Source organism: Polyodon spathula, chromosome 44, assembly GCF_017654505.1.
Source record: "Polyodon spathula isolate WHYD16114869_AA chromosome 44, ASM1765450v1, whole genome shotgun sequence".
Taxonomy (NCBI): domain Eukaryota; kingdom Metazoa; phylum Chordata; class Actinopteri; order Acipenseriformes; family Polyodontidae; genus Polyodon; species Polyodon spathula.
Window position 1 is genome coordinate 2,657,919 of NC_054577.1, and position 15,195 is coordinate 2,673,113.

The 15,195-nt window shown below is 45.9% G+C and overlaps 1 pseudogene; it reads left to right on the forward strand.

Moving 5' to 3' along the window:
* Nucleotides 1-1,811: 1,811 nt before the first annotated feature.
* On the forward strand, nucleotides 1,812-10,009 carry LOC121305677 (annotated as a pseudogene).
* The last annotated feature ends 5,186 nt before the right edge of the window (nucleotides 10,010-15,195 follow it).

Here is a 15,195-nt window from a genome sequence, read left to right on the forward strand (position 1 = left end):
CAAAACCCAGATTTTAAAAAGTCGGGAGCTGCTGTAGACATTGAGGATCTGAATTTGTTGAGGAGAAGAAAAAAACCACATGCACTTTAGACGTTCTGTATTAGACACCATTCCAATGATATTTATTCAAGCAGATCAATTCTTCATTATTTTTGTATTTGTGACAAGATTAAATAAATCATTATTAAATAAATAAAGTAAAAGCGCCTTCTGCGTTTTTACTGGCTGAAAACGTGTCAGTCATCTTAATGACAGGGAAGAAGCCACTGAGGGGCGGGCAGTTAAAGCCATCAGAGCATCAAAGAGATGCAACACTGTCTGAAAGCGTAGCTTGCAAGCAGGTAATTATTTTAACCTAATGCATTACCGGATATCGTGAATGGGTTTGTGCCATAACGCGTTTCTTTCCAAACTACACTGCACAGCTTTATAACTCATAGAAGTGCACAACATGATTTTCTTACATGTCACTGTAATCAAAGTGTAACAGCGTTAGTATACCTAGAGAGAGAGAGAGAGAGAGAGAGAGAGAGAGAGAGAGAGAGAGAGATTGGGAGAGGTAGAGTGAGGGAGAGAGGGGAAGAGGTAGAGAGAGAGAGGGGGAGTGAAGGAGGGTGATTGGACACACACACACACACACACACACACACACACACACACAACGATTTGCTGTCAGCTACAATTACTTGTAGACTTCTCAAAACGTAAAAAACAGTAATCGAGTTATTGCAAAACAGCAAATTAAGGGGTTGCCCAAAAGATGAATTGGTTTCAAGATGACGGTGTCCCCTGCGTAGTTACCCAGACTCAATTAACACGCAACTGTACAAATGATAAGACTTCTACAACAGCCTGCCAGTGAAGACCACAGACACAGTGTCCTTTAACTGTGTTTATTGTAGAGTCTGTTTCGCTCCATTTAGCTCTACAGCATTGTTAGGGGTGTACTGTATTATGTGTATATACATTATTAAATAAAGTTGTTGTAACCAAAACTCTCTCTGAAGATGTGCCCAACTTTCCACGGCGCTGCCTCAGGTCGCGTGCGAACGACGAGCACGCTCCTGTTTGTCAGCAATTAAGATAATTACAATTGACTGATTATTAAGCCCAGGTGCTCCCGTCCCGATTGGGCGCACGCTGATCCAGACGGTTTTATATACCGGGAACCAGCCCGACTCTGGCAAGCCGATATCGGATTCTTTCTATACTGTGAAGAAGCGAAACCGCGGTGTGTGTTTTGGCACGAAGGATGGGTTTCGTGGATTTAAAACTCCTTGCAGGGTGTGTTTCAAAAACGTGTTTTGTTTTTATTCTTCCTTTACGTATTTTGAGCATTTGCTAGATGCGCGTTTTTTGCATGTTTAAAATCAAATGCAGTCTACGTGGTTTTTTAGATGTGTCCGGCTTGTGTTGCTGTGTTTTGCGATTAAGGCGTGAGTCGAGCCGGTGTATGATACAGCACGTATGAATGAGTAACGATTTTATTCGCTCTTTTCAGAGTTGCGTTGACGTGTCTATGTATGCTTTTGGGTGTGATGGCTCAAGCGCCTCCAGGTAAGTTGCGTTCATTTTGTTGGTTTGGGTGTCCAGCGCTTCGCAATCGATTAACTTTAAAACTGGAAGTCGATTAGTCGATGCCCGGTCTTGCGTTTCAAAAGCGCGCTGTACCTGCCCGTATCGCCCAGAGCGCTGCGCTCGGCATTGGACGTAGATCGTCAACTACTCTAGTGTGACTCGGTTGGTGTTGAATACAAGTCTAGTTCACTAATCAGTGACAATAAGCCTCTTCGCTCGCAGGAACCTTTGTCAACGAGTGTCGGGACAGACACTTCTGGATGAAGACTAGAAGAAGCTTCTTGATTGGAGGAAACTTCCGCTTCGATATCATTGGTAAAGAACATCTGAATACAGTTCTGGGGGAAGCAGGCTGTATTTGCGTGATGCATATAATTTATTTCCCCCTCAAGCTGATGACAGCATACACTCTCTGGATGATAGATACGCAGCATCCTGTGGCTTTACCTACAGCTTCAATACCCCTGGTGATCTGATATTCCGCGCTTCTTTCCTTGCATGCCACGTCTCCAGCAAGGTGAGTCCTGTGGGGTCAGATGCCACTGTTATTACAAACGGAAGTATCGCCACTTGACCTCGGACTGGCTTATTTTTACCCCCCCAGAATGACGCAGAGTTTGGCTTGAGGTTCCGCTTGGCTCGCATCGACCAGTTTGGCAGAGAGACCTATTACCCATTCTCCATGAGCTGCAGTATGACCAAGCTGTGGAACCCCCGCGAGATAGTCTGCGAGGAGAACTACATGGAGGCAAGACCTTTTCTCCAGGCCTGGGTTTGAGCTGTGGCCCCCTATCTAGACCCTTTGTTGCCCCAAAATGCTATAATGCCTCTACTTTTGGTCCATTATCCTAATGCTTTTTCTAGGGAGCTTTACATAGCTGTTAAAATCAACCCACAATGCATTGACTAATAGTGGTGCAAGTGTACACTATTGCACCACTTGTCACTTGGGTTTGTCACTGTATAGTTAAGTACCCCAACTGTGGGGGGGGGGGGGTAGACTTTGCTACTGTGAAGTATTTTTGCACACCTACTGCATGGCTTTAATTGCAGCTGGTTGACTTCAGATCTCCAGACCTCTTAACAGGTTTCATCTGAGTAGTTCCTTCCATGTACCCCTCTTTACAAGAGTTACTGGCATTAACCATTTCTTATCTGGGAAGATGCAAACCTAAAGGGCTGTCTGTGCAGCATTATCCCTTTATGATCAAGATAGACGTTGAGATTCTCTGTGTAACCCAGAGATGCACTGCTGCTCTGCCTTCAACTAACATCTAGAACATGATGTCCTTAGATATCTGTCAGGAGAAATGTACCAGAGATTGCCCAGGAAGGACTGGATACTGAAGACTGGTCAGCTGCTATCCCTGCAGTAAGTAAAGCCACTCTGTTTGGCATCTTCTGAAACCAGACTAGCCCTTCAATTCTGATCGACTTCTTCTCCATCTGTGTTCCAGGCCCAGGAAGCCTTCATGTCTGTTTGGAAGGTTGCGTTCCACAAGACTGGCCAGCCGGCAAAATCCATGGATGCCTCCCTGGCCCAGTCTCTGGGCTACAGCATCAACTCTACCTCCACTAGGGTCCTCTTCCGCTCCCCATTTAACATGCCTGAATCTGAGATGCTAATGGTGAGACCTCTACAAAAACTGTACTCTATCTAATCCTGACCTGAAACCGATGGAAACTTAGTCCTGGTTTGAGGGGCGTTGGCACTTTCAGTATTCTAAAATGTTTTAGTTACTGTCCATGTAGGTAGAGCTGTGAACAGTTGCAACTTCTATATTCTTGCTCCATTAGTGTCTCTGGTCCACTGTCAGGTGCTACATAAAATAGATTAATGTAGACTTGAGTCTTGTTTCTCATTCTGTGCCTGAGTTCCCACTGTCTTCCAGGTTAATGGAATCCAAGTGGAAGCAATCCGGGCAACTGTCTTCTACAAGCAGAGGTGGATGGTGCTGTTGGTGGACACTTCTGCTGCCTGTATCAAGAGTAAGATCATCTAAAGCTTGGGTATCTTACCAAGGTCCACATTGCATCAGCCAGAGGCTGTGCAGAACTAATTTGCATGGTGCTTTAACTAGACAATGTAATTACTACAGGTATGGCTTTTAAAATTTGGTTAACTTGGAAGTAACATGTGTGAATGCTTGGACACCACAGCATCTTGCCAGCTAATCAGGGGCATGGTCGGTAATGTTCTCCATTGCCATCTGGTTGTACTTCCAGTTATACAGAAACCCTTAATAGGCAAACTTGCAGTAACTGATTCCTCTTCCTCCCCCTTAGATAATGGCACTTTTGATGGGATGAACTTGGCCTGGGTTTCCCCCAGAGTGCTCTCTCCACTGGTCCTGCATATTGACAAGTTCCAGGACAAGGATATTTCCATGGGTGTGGATGGGAAGCTTCTTGACCTTGCTACCTTCCAAAGAAGGAACTATAACTTGAAAGTCAACAAGACCTTCATAGAAACCTCTGTTCCTTATGGCGCAGAGGGTGGCTACCTGAAGGTAATGTAGGAGTTTACATGGGGAGGCTGGCTGGAGTTTATTCACAGGCAGGCTCAAGATGTGTGTTGCAATATTAGATGCTGTGTCTGACCTAAAAATTACAATCTGCTAAAAACAGAATTTCTGCTTGTCCATGCAGATGATACCTGCTGGAAGCACAGAATTGGTGCAACTTGAGCTTGACCTCCTACTGTAGCTGACAATCTGCCTAGATTGAGTGTCCTTGGTGCTTCTCCAGATCAGTTTGATAGTTGCATACCCTTATTCTGGGATGTCCCCATGGCAGAATAATTTAGTTGAGTCTATAGTGTTTGTGCACAGGTGGGGAGCTGACCCATGTGTACTGTTGGCATTTCCTACCCTTCACACAACCAGAATACTCCAGCTGTACCCTACTGATCATGCCCTTCTGTTTTTGCAGAGTCATGTCATAAATAACCAGTACAACCGGGTCTATGCCATTGATCTGTACCTTGTGCACCAGTGGGCAGATGACCAGTGGGAAGTGACCCAGCACCGCTCCTTCAAGCCGGTCCGCACCCCCTTTATTGCTGAAATACCCTTTGTCGTCAACAGTGAGTACCCAGCCTTCCAGCATGGACCTTCATAGCCCTGATCGGGTGCCTCTTTATAATGCAGCCTAAAACTGATGAGCCTTTTAGATGTGAGGGAGGTGTCATGGACTTGAACACTATACCTGGCTGTAAATCTGCAATGCTAACATCTCCATGCCTGCTTTTCCAGATACCATCCCACAAGAAAAGGTCTTCACAGTGACCCTTGGTGTCTTCAACCCTGATGTTGAGCTGAAGAACCTGACCATCAATGGGGTTCCTCTGACCCTTCCCGAGGCCCACAACCAAGGCATTGTGGTCACAGAGGTCCAGCACCCCAATGGCACAAAGTCTTTTGTCCTGAAGGTCCCTTTCACCCACCCACTCATCCCACAGAAGGTGGGGATGAAAACATGCCTATTCATAAACAAAAGCTGGGGGGGGCTAAAGATGCTTGTATCCTCCATGCCAACACATGCACGGAGGGTGCTAGCTAAAACATTCGTCTCTTTATAGGCCTCCTGTGCCAGGCAGTCTTTCTAGTAATGGCTATTGCCTCTGTGGCCCCAGGTTCTATGCAGCTCTAATTCTAGAGTACTGCATGAACACCCAGCACAGGAGCACAGCTGCCGACCCATTCCTAGCTGCTTATGCCTCTTTCTCTTCTCTGGCAGTACACTGGAGATGGTGTCCGGGAGTTAACCTTGAATATCAACTACACCCTGAACGTCCTCCCTGAGAATGAGCCTTACTTCCACCCAGCAACCATTGTGTGTCAAGTTAAGGATGTGGGTAAGTATTGAGGCAGAAGTGTTTCTGAATGCTGGGATTTGACTAGACCTTCACAAGCCTCCCAAAAGGATCACTGACCTAGTTGCATGCCAATGAGGGAATACCAAGACACACTTTGAACTTGAGCTGGTTTTGCAAGCATTTGTAACACTCTATAAAGAGTACTGTAAGCTAGCACTGTCATGTCTTGTGGTGATTTCTGCATACTACCTAATCTGCACCCCTACTTGTACTTCAAAAGCAATTATATTTAATGCAATGATACCCAGGGAAGGTGACTGCCAGCACTTGGCTAATGACTGGACTGTTGGCATCTGATGCCAGTACTGATCATGTGGATTTCTTGGCATGTACTTCAGGCTTTTCACTTCCTCCCCAGTACTTCCTGTGATCAAGGGCTCTTGTACTGAGAACAGCATCGTCTTTGAAGGGACCCGTGGGAACATGGACTACCTCTGGGCTGTGTACATTGGGAAGCACCAGCTAACCTCTGAACTGGCAGCTCGCTGAGGCTATGTGCTCACTAATGAGACCAAGTTTATTCTAGAGATTCCACTCTTCAGTGTTTGCTGTGTCTATGAGGTGAGCTTCTGTGGGGGACAAGTCCTAACTAGCAAGGACTCCTAGTGGCTGAACTGAGTGCTGCAGCATTAGTCCTGGTTCTGCAAGCTCTCCTTGTTTTGTAGTGCCTGGAATTGCACAAATGGAGGCTTTGAATCTGACTCATCGCAGCATGACTAAGCTGTTTTCAACCACTTGGTGCCCAGCTCAACCCATAATGAGCTCTAGGTCTTTGCCTCAGTGTGTCCCTTGTCTCCTTTTCAGGATATCTCTCTCCGAGGCGTTTTTGTTCGCGTACACCTGACCCTAAGGAGTGTTGGGACACTAGAGGTGGTGTTGTCACTCGTACAGCGCTGTCAGTTTCCTACAAAGCAGCTGCTGGGTAAGACTCTCCCAAGTGGACTTGACTTTGTGTCTTGGTGCCCTGCACCTCCCTGCTTTTATAGCTTAACAATATACATGTGTTGACTATAAACTGCCTCCTAACTCTTTAGTTGTAGGGAATATTGCAATGATCATGTATTGCTTGCTGTTTCTGTGCAACAATGGGATATTTACTAGTGTTAAGTGGTCTGCAGACCTCAGGGGTAGTCGGAACATCTTTCAGCTGATGTTGGTTCCTCTCTGTGCTCCCTATTGGTAGACTTCTGCCATTATCCTTTCATTATAGGATCCCTCGCCTGTTATCCAGGGCATGGCAACATTTTTCAATAGACTTTTCAGCCTTGAGACCCAATGTTAGACTAGAGCCCCTTGGTATGGAAATCTCAATGCATTGTTTCAATTCCACTTCTCTGACAGTATGCATGCCTAATGGGGTGGTGACAGTGGTGGCTGTGCCTATGGAGCCCATACCAGTAGTGGAACCCAGCAAGACCACCCTGCTGGACAAGACCTGCAAACCCAAAGAGTCAGACTCGACCAGGGCTCTCTTCACCTTCAATGTGAACACCTGTGGGACCAGGAGCAAGGTGCTGTAGATCAATGCAATAGTCCTTCATACATGGTACTAAAAACCTGTACCATTATTATCCTGCAAGTGCTGTTTGATCATATCTAATTAGCCTGGCATCTCTGCCCTAGAAAACACTACCGCAAGATTCCTTCCAATGTGGTGGCTCCTATTTAGCAGTCTTTAGGTGTTCAGCAGTTCCTCCATTTAGGAGGTCAGCTTTGTATTAACAGTATGCTATTCTGGCTCCTGTGTTTCAGATTGTGGATAACTACCTGATCTATGAGAATGAGGTGGTGTATACCAGAGCGCTGTTCCCACCCAATGCTCCAGTTATCACCAGGGACTCTGAATACAGGTGAGGCATGAGGAGTCCTCTTGTAGTACAGCAATCCTACCTTGATGGGCACCGCTACATGCATGAAGCGGACAACCCCCATTGGCACCTCCCCCTCTAACAGACTACAGCACAGAACTGGAATGTACTGACACTTGGGGCAAGCTCTACAAAGCCTTGTATTTGCCAGTAGTTCACCAACTGCACACTTTGCATGAACTGTTTTAAATGAGGGATTGTGTACACAATGCTACTCCACTCAAAGACATTGATCAGTTTTGTCAAATACTGCACCTAATTTTTAAAGGGGTCTGGTACCACTTTCTCCTAGGCTGACCATTCATTGCCGCTACCTGCTCAATGACACCGTGAAGCTGGTAGCTGAAAGGAAGGCTGTCCCTGCCCCCTACTCTGGCAAAGGGTTTGGATCCCTGCAGTTCAGTCCTTACAGCCAAAGGAGTGGAGGTATGGCTTCTCTAGTGCCTGGGTTAGCTTGCCCAGTCCTGGCACACTATTGGTTGGCTCTTTCTCCTGACTTCCAGTATCTCTGCTATTCTGACTCCAATTCTGTGTGTTTCACAGGCAGCAGGCAATTCAGAGATGTCCTGAATCTGAAGGCCCGTATAGCGAGAGGTTGGTATTGTGTGAATTACACAACTTGCCTGGCCAGATTTGTGTTCTGTAGTCTTCATTCTAAACTCCCAAAGCCTTCTAGTAGAACAACTCCCCATGAGTCTCTGCATGCCAACTATGCAAGGCTTAAACTTGGCTTTATTCATGGTAACTAGATAATAACTTTATGTGCAGAAGCTTGTGTTAATGGTGTGCCACTATGCTTCTCTTGGCTTGCAATAAGCTTTAACTACTAAAACAATGAGTACTACATAGGACGGCTGGTTTTGGACAATTGTGGCTTTCAGTCCATATAGTACAGCTACGTCTCTGGCTTTAATAGTACATGAAATTGCAGGGTCACACTCTGCCCAAACCATAGCTCTCCCATGCCCAGTAAGAACAGTCATTACACACAAAGCTTTAACCATGGCAGTGATGGGAGGCCCCTTCTCTCTCCTTCCCTCCCAGATGTGTCCTACTCCCAGTTCTACTCTGCGTTCCCTGTGTCCCAGTCTAGGCTGGAGCCCCTGTTTCTGGAGGTAGAGCTCCTGCACCCCCAGAACATGGTTGACCAGCTCATCCTGCAGGAATGCTGGGCCACTGAGGGCCCTGAACTAGACTCCAGCCCTCAATGGGACCTGGTCACTGACAGGTGGGGGGCCTGCATTGCAGTATAACTTGTGCTTATGGCTCTGTTTTCCATAGTTTGATCTGGATTAATCCTGCATTTGGTATGCACCCATTGCAGTTCAAGTGGGAACTGCATGTATAAAACTTCCAGCAGTTTTAAAGCCTTTTAACTCGTGCTAGGATGCATTCTTTCTGAAGAGTACCCGAGTTATTGATAAAGCTCCATCCTGTGATGCCCAGTGTCGTTGCCACAAGTGTCTCCTCTTTCTGCAGCTGCCTGGCCAGCGGAGACTCCTACAAGACCCAGTTCCATCCAGTGTCGGCCAAGAGCCACCACCTCAAGAGGCTTGAGGTCCAGGCTCTGTCTGCTGAAGACAAAGCCCTCTGGAAACAGGTTGGTAGCATTCAGTGACCTGAGCCTTTTCGATCAGCATGCTCCCCCTCTGCTTCATGCAGGTCCCTCCCCTCCTAGGTAGAGGGAAGCTGGCTAGTTCTAATCATATTCCAACTTATTTAAATATCATATTTAAACCCCAATCCAGACCCTAAAGCCACTCCTTATTAAACTGGAGTGGGCAGCTGTGCTCTAAATCACTTCGGCTGGATGAAGATGTTTTGCTGTGAACCAGGGCACTTCAACTGTCTGGCTGCCCTTCATGTTTTGCAGGTGTATTTGCATTGTCTAGCTGTGGTCTGTGATTCTGAGGAGGGTGCCTGCAATAAGACCTGTGCCCCTGGAGAGAAGAGGTCAGGTAGGCAGGGTTTATCTGACCTCTCCTGCAGTGATGATAGGATTCACTTTAACATTCTATATAAACTCCTGAATTGCTCTGTGGCTCTAACTCTTTGGGGTTTGTCTTTGTCAGCCCGCAGTGTTGAGTCAGCTGATGCCGTCAAAGGCTACATTTCTGCTGGACCAGTCCAAATTGTACCAGAGGGGGTTGTTGACCATGTTAAAGCAGCAGGTGAGTTGAGCACAAAGACACTAGTCCCCCTGCCAGTTGTGGCGTTCCTTTCTGTGCTAATGGAGGAGGTTAGGAAGCTGCTGCCATTGTGGCTCTTGCATGGCAAGCTTCATGTGTTCCACTAAAGGGAACCTGGAACCAATATGGCATGTGCAGGGGCTGCAGTTTCTAAACTGAATGCTAGCTCCAGGCACTCTACAGACTAGCTGTGGGGCTTTCAAACTGTAGCCCTTCAAGGCTGGCTAGCTCCTATGCCTCTACTACCCAACACAGCTGCATCTCTTCTCTGGTAAGAGGCTTCTCCACTAGCAGCACTGAGCCTCCTACACCAGTGCCTGTTGTGTGGCTCCCTCAGGGTCCTAATGCTTGGTTTATCTCCTTTTCTTTCAGATGAGACTCCTCTGGCCCCCTTTATTCCAGTCTTGGCAGTTGCAGTGGGAGTCCTTGTACTTGCTGTTGTAGTTTTTCCTGTTAAAGCTAGGAGATGTTAAGTTTCTAGCTTAATAAAGACTTGAATGTGAACCCTCTTATGGATTTGTATAGTAATGTGAAGTCTTTTGCATATGTAGAAATGCCTGAAAGGCTCACTTAAATAAGCAAGATTAGGTGTTTGCTTGTTTAGAATGACTTGATTCTACCTCCAACTCTTAACATTTGAATGTCCCGTTCATTAAGTCTCACTGAACTGAAGCTTGAACAGTGTTCAGCAATAAGCATGAATGATCGGAGTCTTCAGAAGGTGGGGTGGAAGTACTTCAGGGTACCTCCCATGTTGCAATCCAGGTATCTCCCTCCTTGAACACACATTCTCTAGCATAGAATTGCTCTTATTACATCACGTTCCACTGCAAGTTTTATTTTCATGTGCTCTTCTAGGTACTTGCACTGAATCTATTTTCAATGTCTTAATACAGCATGGCCCTTGCATAAAATTCTCTCTATTTTGAAATACATCAACTCATAACTGGAGGGAGAAATGACTTCCCACACAAGTTAAATAGCTGCCATGAAGTAGCTTACTAAAACTTAACCTTTTTCATTGCTTATTTTTTGGGGTTGGGTTCACTGAGGAAGTGGATCTGAAGTCTACTACAGCATGAGTCCTAAATATCTTCCAGGAGGGAAGAAATGCTGGATTTCTCAAGTTTTGAAATCCTAGTCCAACAGACTTTCCTTCAGTAGCCATCAAACATCTTGTAGCATCCAGCAGGGGGTGGGGTGGGGGGACTGAGATTTGTGAGATGTCACTCTTTTGATCATCAAATGTGTGGCTCTTATTTCAGACCTCACTAAACTGGTTTGGTAGAATTGTGAACTTGATTGCTGAATCAATCATGGCCAATAGCTCCCATCACAGTGCAAGTTACACACGACTGTTCAGTGTAATGCAGCTCTTTTTCAATGAGAAAAGCTGAATAATCCACAAGCTAATGAAGGTACAGCTCTACTCCAGTTTGTGAAGTAATCAGTTTAATTTTGGCAGATGCCTTTATCCAAGCATGCAGTAGTAGCAAGGGGTGTGGCGGTCAGGCTCGGAGCTCCTTGAAGTCCTGGTTAAAAAGAATTGCTTTGCTAGTCCGATCTGCCACAGTAGATGCTGTGGGAGCCAGCATCTAATTTAATTCTTTAGTAAAAAAAATGATTTACTTAACGTATGCTGTCTGGCCACTTTTTAGTAGACCTTTGTGTCTAATATAGAGGTAAGCCACGGTTGATTTCAACCTAGACATGTCTCGCAATGGCTGAAAGTTTTGCATCCCCAAGAATTTTAGGATTAAGATGTATTAATTTAGATACGTCATTTAACATTAAATAAAGTACAAAATTATATCGTTAGTCTACCGGAGGCCATGATAGCAGTGAAGTATTTCATGTTTAGATTTTGCTATGTACAATTGTCTGTCGGTTTTTCGTTGCTAGATGGAATACCACAAAACTCTCAAAAATAAAAAATAAATAAAATAAAATAACCTGACATTGTTCAGCTGGTTTCCTTCGACGACCAGGCAGAATTAGCTCACTCCAGAGGGCGATGATGCAAAACCTCAGGCTGCAGAGTCCACAGGGTGCTGGAAGGATCCGGTCACTTATTCTGGAGGCCCAGGGTCCGAAACGACCACGTGGTGTAAATGTTTGCAAACGTTGGACTTTCGGAAAATAGCAAACGACGAGACCGCTCTTCAAGTTAACCGTACAGAAAGAAAGAAAAAAAAAAAACAATTTTAAGTTTTTGCAAACAAAAAACAGTGTTTTCCCGCCCTGGCTGTGACTGGTTTAAATTCGCTTGACACGAAATATGAACAGGTACGGTTTGCGTTGACAGCGTTTTTTTTTTTAATGCTTTTAAAATTTTAAATTCCTGAAACGCTGGAATGCTACTAATGTGTTGAAAGGGACGGGGGGGGACGGTTCTAGTTTTTAATGACATTTTCAAAAAATATTCGCATTGTTTTTTATTTCCACAAAGGCACGGTTGGCGCTGCCATTGTCGAATAGTGCAGAAAAAAAAAAAAACCCGTGGTACTCGGTGTATTTATCACAAACCGTTTATCTGAGTCCAAAACGTCATTTTGCTGTACTGCAAAACTACAAATATACCGTGTTACAGTCAAGGTTAACTTGCTTTTCGCTTTAGTTAGTAAGTGTTAAATATTTATAATTACTGACAACTGATATTGTAAAAGTTTACCACAGATGTGTTTTCAATTTTCACCATGGTTATGTATTTACCAGGCTTTTTAATATGCTTTACCAGACCTCTCTGTGCTTTACAATGCTTCCCTGTGCTTTACCAGACCTCTCTGTGCTTTACAATGCTTCCCTATGCTTTACCAGACCTCTCTGTGCTTTACAATGCTTCCCTATGCTTTACCACACCTCTCTGTGCTTTACAATGCTTCCCTATGCTTTACCAGACCTCTCTGTGCTTTACAATGCTTCCCTATGCTTTACCAGACCTCTCTGTGCTTTACAATGCTTCCCTATGCTTTACCAGACCTCTCTGTGCTTTACAATGCTTCTCTATGCTTTACCAGACCTCTCTGTGCTTTACCATGCTTTCACTGTAGTTTACTACACTTGTTCTCGCTGTTATTATAATTCGTGTGTTGTTGCTTCCTATAGATATTTCCCTAGCTGAGTTGAAAGAAACTTGCCATGTGTTTCCTGCGCAGGCGGGATAACAAACAAAACCGGACCTTGACGATGGCATTCCAGGTTGTCACACCTCCAGAACCCAAGACCGCGATGAAAGAACAGCCCTGGTCAGTCTGCCTGGACAGGACGGCGCTTGCAAACGGGGTGGGGACAGACAGTGTCTCACAGTGCCCCCCTCTGCAGGTAACGTCCCTGCTTTGAACATTCCTGCCAGCTGCACCCTTGTGAAACCAGACCCCACTAAATCTGCACAGTGATTTGGCACTCTTCAAGGTGCAATGAATGGTCTGCCCTGCAGGTGTCCGCTCTGAGCTCACTGGAAGCCCTGACCGGTCAGGTCTGCTACAGCGCGATGAGCAGGAGAAACAGTCCGGGTTTTACCTTCCTGACCCCCCAGGAGCGCCAGAGCCAACGCGACGCTCCCTCTGGAATCCCCAGAGAAGACCGGTGACTTCACACAGGCAGGAAGCGAACCTGCACTGTGCGACTCACCCTGCACACCACGTGATTGTGCGTCTACCAAGAGAAACCCCTGCTTTATTAACGTTTACCCATCTCAACACATCTTCCCTCCCCCCCCCCAGCAGAGCAATTACTCCAGAGTGGTCCCAAACTTCTCCAGCCGGACGCTCTCTCATCCTTCCTTCCATTCTCTCTACATGGCCGTTGGATCCATGCAGGCAAACTGGGAGGCTTGCAGACACTGGGATCCCACAAGCTTTCCAGGTACATTACATCTTTCTCTAGTCTTCTAGATCAGGGATTCCCGGTCCTGGGGGACCCCCCTGTGTCTGCTGGTTTTCATTCTAACTGAGCTCTCCATTACTGAACCAGACCCTTCATTGAACTGATAATTAGCTTAATTAGACCCTTTTAATTGTTTTCAGCTCTTAAGCAGTTGGAGATTTCAAGCTATCTGTAACATTTTATAAGCAACTTTGAACTCTGCAACTGTTTTAAGAGCTGGAAACAATGACAAAGGTCTAATTAAGCGCATGATCACTTCAATGAAGGGTCTGGTTCAGTAATTGAGAGCTGGGTTGGAACGAAAACCAGCAGCCACAGCACGGGGTCCCCAGGACCGGGTTTGAGAAACAAATATTTATTTTATAAAAAGTGTGCTAATGACGTGTTGGACTAAATGGCTCTGAGAATCTATCCCTTACTGTTTGAAACCTGCAGAGAACGTTAACTCCTGACACCCAACCCAAAGCCCAACCCTATCCCTTAACCCAACCCTAACCCTAACCATAGCTCCAACCCTATCCCTTAACCCAACCCTAACCCTAACCCTATCCCTTAACCCAACCCTAACCCTAACCATAGCCCCAACCCTATCCCTTATCCTAACCCTAGCACTAATCATAGCTAACTCTAACCCTGTTGTGTTCTCGCTCCAGTCTCTCCCATTTCTCCTGCGGATTTCTACTACACAGACCCCTGGAAGCCTGCGGGAAGTCGAGTTTACAACACTGTGACTCAGCTCGAGGTACGGGGGCAGGTACGGGGCGGGGGGGCAGTTAACAGGGCAATCCAGAACGAGAGGCATTCTTAGATTGGTTTACAAGACAAGTCCCTTTTATTAGATCTAATCCCAGAGCTTGAAGAGACTGATCTATGAAGATAGGCTTCTTGCTTTCCAGGCTCTAAGCCTGATCTCTGCTATTAGCTGCTGTGTTGCTGCTACTGTTTCATGTGTTCTGCACTTTCCACTGTATTTAATGCATTATGCATTTTTTGTTTGACTGTATAAGATGCATGTCCCTTTATTTGTAGTATTATGGTTTTTCTTCTTGTTGCTGCATCTTGTAAAGCTCTTTGTGATGGTGCTCCACTGTGAAAGGCGCTATATAAAATAAAGATTGATCGATTACGCTCGAGCAGAATCAAGGGGGGGCATGACTGGAGTCTTTAAAATGTTACAAAGAGTTGACATCGTTAACCCAAACCAGTGCTGTACAGAAACCGGGACCACAGGACACACAGTGTGGACATAACGTAGACTCTGCACAGAGGGAAGGAGACGCTTCTTCTTCACACAGAGAGTGGTGAGGGGGTGGAATGGGTTACCTTTTGTCAACTTGTCACGCTGTTATGCTACTAGGAACCAGCGATTTTTCTGCCCTTGGGACTATAGCTTTCTACTGTACGACTGGCCCCCAGTCTATATACTAGACAATATGCCTAAGGAAACTCCTTTTTAGTTGTGCTGAAAATCATTTTCCGTTCATTCTAAAGGAGGCATTTCGAATCCAGCTCAAAGCCGTATGAGAGTTTCTGTTTTTACTGATTGGTCTCTTATCCCCACCCAGCGCAGGTTCTTGATTGCTGTCGTCTGAACACACCTCCCCCCATCATGTCAGTCTGCCAGGCTGCGGGTTCGAACCCGTTCGGGACCGCGCCCCGAACCCTGGGCTCTCCGAACCAGAACCAGAACCAGAACTGTCCGCTGGGGGCATCGGAAACCAGGAGAGTGGAGATCATCCAGCTCTCTAGAGAGGAGGACCAAGCAGTGAGCACCCTCCTTGAGCTCCAGCTGTCCCAC